The sequence below is a fragment of the Pediculus humanus genome, genomic scaffold (assembly GCF_000006295.1).
Source record: "Pediculus humanus corporis 1103172107764 genomic scaffold, whole genome shotgun sequence".
Classification (NCBI taxonomy): domain Eukaryota; kingdom Metazoa; phylum Arthropoda; class Insecta; order Psocodea; family Pediculidae; genus Pediculus; species Pediculus humanus.
In genome coordinates this window covers 121,478-131,194 of record NW_002987362.1, presented here as the reverse complement: position 1 = coordinate 131,194, position 9,717 = coordinate 121,478, and the positions used below count along the sequence as shown (strand labels likewise).

The following is a 9,717-nucleotide window of genomic DNA, read 5'->3' as shown; positions in this document are numbered from 1 at the left end:
TAAAAATGGGAAAACATTCAAAGATTTTTCCTTTTTTTTTCTCTTTTTTATGTAAAATGCTATGGGCGGTTTCCGAAGTCGTAAAACAAAAAAAAAAAATTTGTACGACTTTTCCCCCCCCTTTTCTTTCCCCGACTGCAGAGAAAAAAAGAAGGGGGGAGGGGGAAACAGAGGAGGGAAGGAGGTACGTACAAAAAAAAAAACAAGTTTTAAAATTTAACATGAAAAAAAAAAAAGAGTACTTTACTCGGATCAGGTTTTTAAAACTTTTTATAACTTTTTTTTTTTTTTAAGAAAAAAATAAGCATAAATTTATATTTTAAGAAACGATTTCGTCCTTTTTTCATTTTTTAACCTCCTCCTTCCCCCTTCTTCCCCTCTTCCCCCTTCCCCACAATTCACGCATTTGTTCGTATATGTATATATGAATACGAATACATGAGAGAGAGAGAGAGAGAGAATAAGAGGAAAACGATCCTCTTCCACCATCATTTTATTATTATTATTATTATTATTTTTCTATGAAAAGTTTTTTAACGACGGTTGTTGTTTATAAAAAAAAATTTCTCCAAACTCCATCTTTATCCGTTTCCGTTTGTTTTTTTTTTCTTTTATTTCATTTTTATTTTTTTTCATAATTTTGAAATCTTAATTGTTTTCGTTTTTATTGTTTTCGTCTTTCTCTTTATCTCTTTCTCTCTCTTTCTCGCTTTCTCTCTCTCTTTTCCCCCTCTCGATCTCGGAAAAAAAATAAAAAATAAAACAAAAATGTGAGACGAAATAAAATGTGTCCGGAATGTCGAAAACTAGATTTAAACACTCGTAAAAAAACGTAAATAACAACAACAACAACAACGACAACGACAAACAACAACAGCAAACAAAATCAGTTTTCACTTAAATTTTCCATTTTCCATTTTCCGCTCTTTCTCTCACTCTCTCTCTTTCTTTCTTTCAAACCATTTATTATAAGTTTATTCGTTTTTTTTTTTTTTTTACCAAACTCTCCATTTTAACCGAACCCCCACCCACCACCGCCCCCTCAAAAAAAAATAAAAAATTTTCTTCGCGATTTAAAAACAAAAAAATTTTTTAATGGCAGCGGTGGGATTCGAACCCACGCCCCCGAAGAGACTGGTGCCTTAAACCAGCGCCTTAGACCGCTCGGCCACGCTACCAGTTGTTACGTTCACTTTAAAACAACGTTCTTCCCACGAAAAATTTTTGTGCGTTTTTATTATTATTATTATTAAAACGGGGTTAAGTTTAATCATCACGTGTGTGACCGTGTGTGTGTGTGTGTCGTCTTTGATTAAAAATTGTTTACGATTAAAAAAAACAACTTATACGTATCACTTGACCTTTAATCAATTTCTTAACTGTTTTGATTATCTAAGCTAAAAGCCTGCGTTTGTTTACGTTGTTTGTCGTTGTTTGTCATCCCCACCACCACCACTACTACTACTACTGACCCAAAGTCATCAACACGTTCTAACAAACAATAAACGATTTTAAATCGACGACTCATTAAAATATTTTTTCTTCGATTACGCTTGATACGCATTTATCACAACTATTATTATTATTATTATTTGAAATTTTTTTGTTTGATATTGTGGGAGCCCTTCCACCCCTCCCCCCAAGAAAAAAAAGGCTCGCTGTCGTAACCATTTCCGGCTCATATTCACAAACAGATTTTCATCCTTTACAAATTACACAATTATTATTATTATTATTGAAAACATCAATACAAACCTAATATCCTTCCCCTTATCGACTACGTCATTTCCGTTTTAAAAATTCCCCTTTTGTTTTCTTGTCAAACTTACCCTAATAATAATAATAATAATAATAATAATAATAATAATATATACGTATAAATAAATATAACTTTTTAGCGATTATGTCTCTCCAGGGTTTTCCTTCCAGTCGACCGCTTCCGTTTTAATTTTTTATTCTTTTTCCCCCTCCCCCTCCCCGTTCCGACTTTGTTCCCAAACTTAACGTTATCGTCATTTTCTTTCTCTAAATCTATTATTATTATTATTAATAGTAATGATTATTAATATAATAAGTAAACGTCGTAAAAAATTCAATTTTTTTTTTTTTTTTAATAAACGTAACAAAAGCCGTTAGGTAATAAAAGTTATGGAATTTCAATGGAAAATATTAAAACTCATAATAATAATAATAATAAAATCAAAATTTTTCGATTCTCCAAAGATTACAGAAAGAGAGAGAAAGAGAAAAAGAAAGAGAGAGAAAGAGAAAAAGAAAGAGAGAGAGGAGTTTTAAAAAGTATGTACAAAATTTTTGTCCAGAGGGATATAATAACGGAGAGAGAGGGAGAGAGATGGGAAAAGAAAAAGAAAACGACGACGGTTATCATTTTTTGATAGTTTTTTACATGTTTACGTTACGTATTTAAACTCAATTCTGGAGAGAAAAAAAAAAAACGATTTTCCTCGAGAATTTCACATTACGAGACTTACTTTCTTCCAGGAGAGAGAGACAGAGAAAGAGAAAGAAAGAAATAGAAAGAGAGAAAGAGAGAGAGAGAGAGATTTTATCACAGTATGAATTTTTTAAATTTTTACCGTCGAGTTTTTCTTTCTCTCTCTCTTTTTTTCTTATTCGTCGAAAATGAATTTTTTGTTTTTTTTTTTTTTTTTTTTTTCCTCCTGGAGAAAATGACATTATCAAAGTTTCTATAGGTAGGAGGAGAAGAAGGGAGGGAAAAAGAAAGAAGAAAGGCTTTTTACAAAAAAAAATTATTCGAGAAATTTTTGTCAACCGTCACGTCGTGAAAATTTTTATTTTTTCGTGCCAATTTTAACGGAAATGAATTTTGATTTTCCTTTGTTTCCTTTTCCTGGAGAAAATTTTTTTATTTTAAACGTGTCCGAATACTTATCAAAACCGCGCAATTTTTTTTCTTTAAAAATTCGATTCTATCATTATACGTAAAAAAAATTTTTTTTTCTCTCGAATTACCGGAAATGCTTTTCTTTTTTTTTTACTGGAGAAAAAAACAAAATTCAGAGTTTTCTCGTACGAACGAAAATAAAATAATTCAAAGTCAATACTATTCAATTTATTTTTTATAAACTTTCATTCCATTTTCTTCTGCCACTTTTTTTCACCCGCCACACCACCGCCTTTTTTTTTTTTTTTTAAAGAAAACTTTTGTGGCAGAAACGTAAATTCTTTTCTCTCTCTCTCTCTTTCGCAAACATATAAAAAAAAAAAAAAAACAAACATTTAATTTCAACTCACGATTTTTCTTTTTTCCATTTTTCTTATTTTCTTTTTTTATTTTTCTCCAGCAACTTGAATTTATTTAATTGTTAAAAAAAAAAAAAAAAAAAAAAAAAAAAACTGATGTTTTATTAAAAAAATATTAATAAATTTTTTTTTCTCCAAATTTTAATAATAATAATAATAATAATAATAATAATAATAATAATTACTATTATTATTATTATTATTTAAATTAATTTAATTTTCTCAAGTTTTTTTCTAGTTATTCAACTCCTACGAAAATTCTAAATTTTTTTTTTTAAAAAAAACTTCTTATTAAATTTTCTTTTTTTTTTTCTCCAGGAAACATGACGTAACAAAAAAAATTTTTTTTTTTTTTTTTGTAATGTTGGTATGTGTTAAATATATATATGAATAGATATTTACATAACATTAATTTAATAAAACATCAACAAATACGACGACAACAACAACAACAACATGGGTAATCGAAATATTTTTCTCTTTCTCTCTTTCTCCTCCCTTCCCCTTCCCCCTCCCCCGACGACATCGAATATTCTATTTCTCCAAAAAACTTTTCCCATAACATTCGAATAGAATTTATATTATTTCCTGGAAAACGAATTCGTACGCTTCGAATATATGCAAATTAAAATTTCGTTTTTTTTTTCTTTTCTTTCCCCCCTATTTCCCCTCTGACCCCTCCCGCACCATTTCGTTCGGCCATTTTCCTTTTTTTTTTTTGTAATCATTGAAAGAAAAAAAAAAAATTAAATAATTTTCTTTTCGATGTAAACGTATTAAAAAGAAAAGTCTGGAAAGAGAAAGAGGGAGAGAAAAAGGAGAAAAATAAAAATAAATAAAGAAAAAAACAGAGAAAGAGAGAGAGGAAAAAAGAAAATTGAAAAGAGAGAGAGAGAGCGAGAGAGAGAGAAAGAAAAATACGGAATAAGAGAAAGTAAATAAATAAAGAAAAAAAGAGAGATTAATAGGAAAAAAAAATAGAATGGGGGTGAAAGAAAGAGAAAAAAAATAAAGGAGAGAGAAAAGAAGAGAGAGAGAGAGAGAGAGAGTGAAAGTGGGAACGAGAGAAAATTAATAAAGCAAAGAGAGATAAAAAAAAGAGAAAGAAAAAAAAATTTGAGAGCGAAAAAGAAGAGAGAGAGAAAAGAAAAAGAAAATATGAAAGCGAAAAAGGAATGAGAGAGAGGTAGGAAGAAATTGAAAGAGAGATAAAAAAAGAAAGAGAGAGAGAGAGTGATTAGGACCGAGCATAATAATAATAATAATAATAATAATAATAATAATAATAATAAAAGAAAAAAAAATTAAAAAGTTATTTGAAACGAATAAAAAAAAAAAAAAAAATCGTTCCCTTGTTATTCAAAGGAATTCCATAGTCGGAAATTAATCAGTAATTTACCATTGGGACCAATTAAAATAAAAAAATTTTCATTTTTTTTTTTTTTACAATCACTCCCGCGGAATGTTCTAGAATGATTTGATCGATTCCCCCCCCCAAAAAAAAACCTCAATAATAATAATAATAATGTTTTTTTTTACGCAATCGTTTGTTCGTTTATATTTGTTTCCTATCGTGTTTTCCCTTTTTTTTTCCTTTTTTTGTTAAACGATTCCCAATTTTCATTTTCCGGTTTTGATTACATTCATGTTTACCCTCCTCCTCCAAACGATTTCTCCAGTAAAAATTTACAAATCCAGGTAATTTTATTTATAATTTAATCTGGACAAGTAGTATTAATACTACGTTTTTTTTCCAGGAAATCGGGAAAATAAATTTTTTTACGATCCTCTCTCTGAGGACTCTCGCTCTCGAATTTCCGCGCATAAATTTTTTTCCCATTTCGTTTTTTTTTTTTTTTTGATAACGTAATACGTTATTATTATTATTATTATTTACATCGAATCGAGTTCATCGACCTTTTGTTATCACCGATCACGTAGAGAAAAAAAAATTTTCCTTTTTTTTCCTTTTTTTTTTGTTTTTGTAAATCATTTTTTTAAATACCGGATGCATTTTTTTTATTGTTATTGAATTTTTGTTTTTTACTCTTTCTTTTAATTAAAATGGAATGAATGAATGAATGAATGAATGAATGAATGAATGATTGACTGACTGACTGACTAACTGACTAAACGATAATCTCTCCAGTTAAAAAAAAAAAAAAAAATTTTTTTTTTTTAATTTTCTTTTTTTTTAATTTTTAATTTTTGAGTTTATCATTTTTAATTTTCTTTTTTTTTTTTTTTACTGGAGAAGCGTCTGGCTGGAAACGAAAACTGGAAAAAATTTAAATATTTGCAGAAAAGATTGAAGAAAAAAAAATGGCAGCGATGTATTAAAAAAAAAAAAAAAAATTAAGATGATGAAGAAAACGAAATGAAACTTTTTTTCTGTCTCTCTCTCTCTCTTTTTCTCTCTCTTTCTTTAACTTCATCTTCTTCCGTTTCCTTTTTTTTTTTTTCTCCAGAATCTTTCGACTTTATTCTTAACCCGGATTAAAATTCTTAATCTTAGTCTTAATCTTTAATTCGTTATTATTATTATTTTTTTTCTTTCTTTCTTTTTCCACGCGGATTAATTTCAACAACGTTTTGTATTCTTTTTCATAAAAATCGCCATTTTTTTTTTTTTTGATTTTCCCACTTCCCCCCAAAATTTCCAAAATTTCTCCTCCACCCCCCACCCACCCTTTAAAACTTTCTTAAGGTCAAAAAAGATTTTTTTAAATTATATAAATTATTAATTTAAATTGCGAAAAAAAGTGGAAAAAAGAAAACAAAAAAAGAAAACCTTAAAAGGATTAATTTTTTTTCACGCCCAAAACAGTAATAATAATAATAATAATAATTATCTTTTGCGATGAGATTTAAAAATAAAAACGAACAAACAAACAAACAAACCTTTTTTTTTTTGGAAACGTATATCAAACCGGAAACAATCGAAATATCAATATTTGACTTACCTGAAACAAAACAAAACAAAAAAATTAAAATTAAAGTTTTTCCGAAAAAAAAAAAGAAAAACGGGGGGAGAGGAAACCTTTCCCCAAAAAAACTTATTTATAAAATGCAAACATGAAAAAGGTTCTTTCCTTTCTCCTTCGGCAACAACAGCAAAAAAAAAAAAAACGTTTTGGAGAAAATTCTGGAATGAGAAAATGACTGGGATATGCGATATTTTCGATTTTCCTTTTTACAAAAAAAAAAAAACAGGAAATGAAAACTTTTTAGCAACGGAAAATTCTTATTCGATTTTCTATCTCTCTCTCTCTCTATAAACAACACATACATAACTTTCAACCAATATCCTTTTTCCTTTCTCCTCCCCTCTCTCCTTCTCTGTTCCTCCCTCCTCTTCCCCCCCGAAAAAAATCTCAACAATTATAATTTATTATATTTCGATCCCTCCCACGAAAAAAAAAATAATAATGATGATGATGATGATGATGAAAAAAAAAGGGTTGAGATTTATGTTGTAAAAAAAAAAAAAAAAATTCTTTTTTCGAGTGTTTTTTTTTGTTTCCTCTTTCGACTTTTCCTTTTTTAATAAAAAAAAAAAAAAATAACGTGAGAACGTTAAGTGGACGTTCGTTCGTTCGAACGTACGAACGTTAGAAACGTTTGGTTTTGACTTTCAAAAAAAAAAAATCGAAAGGATTTTTTTTTTTCATTTTTGTTTTCCCCCCTTCCCTCCTTTACGGTGTAAAATTTAGAGTGTGTGTGTGTGTGTGTGTGAGTGCGCGTTCAGTCTCGACAAACAAATCTCGTTCGATATAACACACACGCTTTGTAAATCGACATAAATATATATCGAAATTGGAAAAATTCGAGTTTTTTATTCAAATTTTTTCTTTTTCTTTTTAACTGAGAGAGAAAGAAGAGTATCAAATGAAATAAAAGGCGGGAAAATGAATGGGAAAATTCTTCTATTCTTCTTCTTTTTTTTTTTTAAATTTTAAAATTTTTGGCGGGAATTTTGAAAAAAAAAAAAAAAAAGAAAAATACGATGCGCAACTCTCGATTTTTTTTTTTTTTTTGTTAGGAAAATTTTTTAAGAAGTTATTAAAATTTCATAGGAATGAAAATTTCCCGAGAAATAGAGATAGGGAGAGATTACCCGGGAAAAATTGAAAAGCGCTAAAATACATAAAAAGGAAAAGAAAATATTCATTATCGTATATATGCGTGTGTGTGTATTTGTCTTGGCAAAGTGTTTCTTTTATAGACGTGAAATTAACATTTAAAACGTGATGATGGCAAACGATTTCATCATCATCATCATCACTCGTTTGTTGTTTTTCAATTTTTTGAATTTTGTTAATTGACAAAAACTATCACGTAACAAAAATTTTCCCTATTCCTAGTCAAAATTTTCCTTTTTCTAAAAAATTAAATTATTAAATTCTAATGACACGATTTTACATAATCGTATTGACAACTATTTCCGGTTTTATTTCGCGTGTAACGTCATAAACACACCCACACATTAATCTTTCAAGTCTGATTCAATAATCGTTACGATCTTAATCTAATCCGATAATCTAATCCCATCAGTATGTTAATCCAATTCGATTATTTTCACAAAAACGGAAAATTTTTTGTTTTTTATTTTTTTCCTCCCTACCCTCTCCCACGTCAATTAAAATTTAAAAAAGTCGTTGTTACGTGACGTCATAACATCATCCTTTTTTTCACCTATTCTCCTCATCCTTTCCCCCCCTCCCCGGAGCAAATTTTAAATAAAATTTTGAGCTTTTCGGTTAAATTAATAAAATTTCAATCAGCAAATTGAAAATAACTTGTTACACTCCACTTCCCTCCTCCCCCACTACCCGCTCCTCTCCTCCCCCCGAATTAAAAAACGACGCCTTCTTTTTATAAAGTTAAATTTTTACCGGAAATAAAACTCGTGAATTATTATTTAAAAAAATTTTTTTTTCTTGTCAAATCGACAAACTTTTTTTCCTTTTCTTTCCGGTTTTTTTTTTTTTTTAATTAAATAAACTACATCCGGTTTTAAAAAATTTCAATCATCATCATCATTTCCGCTGCTTTCTTCTTTATATTTCCCTAAATACGACGAGAAATAAACCAGAAATTCTCTTTTTCTTATTCTTCTTCTTCCACGACAAAAATATATATATTAAAATCATTAAATATAAATTTACGACGTAATTAACAGTGCAAACAATTTTATACATTAACCGCAAAATTTTACACTCTCGCGAAAATTACGAACGAACGAACAAACAAACAAACAACGCAACACAACCGCCGATTGTTTTATTCCTCATCTCTAATCTAATTAATTAATTAATGATAATTTTCTTCTCATTTTCTTTTCACCACCCCCCCTTTTTTTTATTAACGCCTCCTCCTCCCAGCTCCCGCAAAACCATTAAAATTTTACGATGCCATATCAACACCGACATTTTTAAAACTCGTAAAAAAAAAATCATTTTTCACGACTGTGACAATAATAATAATAATAATAATAATAATAATAATAATGATAATAATAATAATAATAATAATAATAATAATAATAATGATAATTTGAAAACGTTTACAACAACCGAGAAAAAAAAAAAAGTGATGAAGAAGAAGAAGAACAAGAAAAATTTTTAACGTTGATCAATCATATCCGGACCATTAAATATTCAGAATCATCGAGAGAAAGAAAGAGAGAGACAGGGGGTGGGGAGAGAGAGAGGGGGGAGAGATAAGTTTTAAGTCATTTTAAAATGGCAACGTTTGCTTTTTAAATAAATTTCTATATGGGAAATGAATTCGTTTTCAGAACCGTAATAAGGATATTTTGAAATTATTCAAAAGAGCAAACAAAATTCGTCAAGTATATAAAAAAATATTACTCGCATCCCCTCCCCCCGTCTCTCATCAATCATTTTCGTCGCCATTATACCCTTGACTAATGTTATTATCATTATCATCATCATTATCAATATTCGATGCCGATTCATATTGAAATTTAAATTTAAAAAAAAAATTTTCTTCCATTTTCCCACCAAAATTTTATTTATAAAATTTTTCTTCCCCTCTCTCTCTCTCTCTCGTAAATTTTATATAATAATCATCGTCATTATTATTATTATTATTAATTTGTCTACTGCTTGAGTGTTAGGTACAATAGGTACAATTTTCAAACATTTTCCTTTTTTTTTTTTTTTTGTTCTTCTTTATTACCACCTTGTGAAATTTTTTTTTTTTTTTTTTGTTATTCACAAAACGTACTAGCAATATAATTTCGGTTAGGTGAGAGAAAGAGAAAGAGAGAGTGAATGAAAAAAGAGAGAGAGTGAGAGAGAGATAAAAAAAAAATTTTATGATAATTGTTATGTAAATTGGTTTCTCAAGTATTTGAACGTGCCATCGAAACTAAAAGATAATTTTACCATTAAAAAAAAAAAAAAA

The 9,717-nt window shown here is 28.5% G+C and overlaps 1 non-coding gene across 1 annotated transcript; it reads right to left on the bottom strand.

Moving 5' to 3' along the window:
• Positions 1–1,096: 1,096 nt before the first annotated feature.
• Phum_PHUM354000 lies at positions 1,097–1,178 on the bottom strand. Its single transcript has one exon. It is a non-coding gene; the product is annotated as a tRNA-Leu (tRNA).
• Between the last annotated feature and the right edge of the window lie 8,539 nt (positions 1,179–9,717).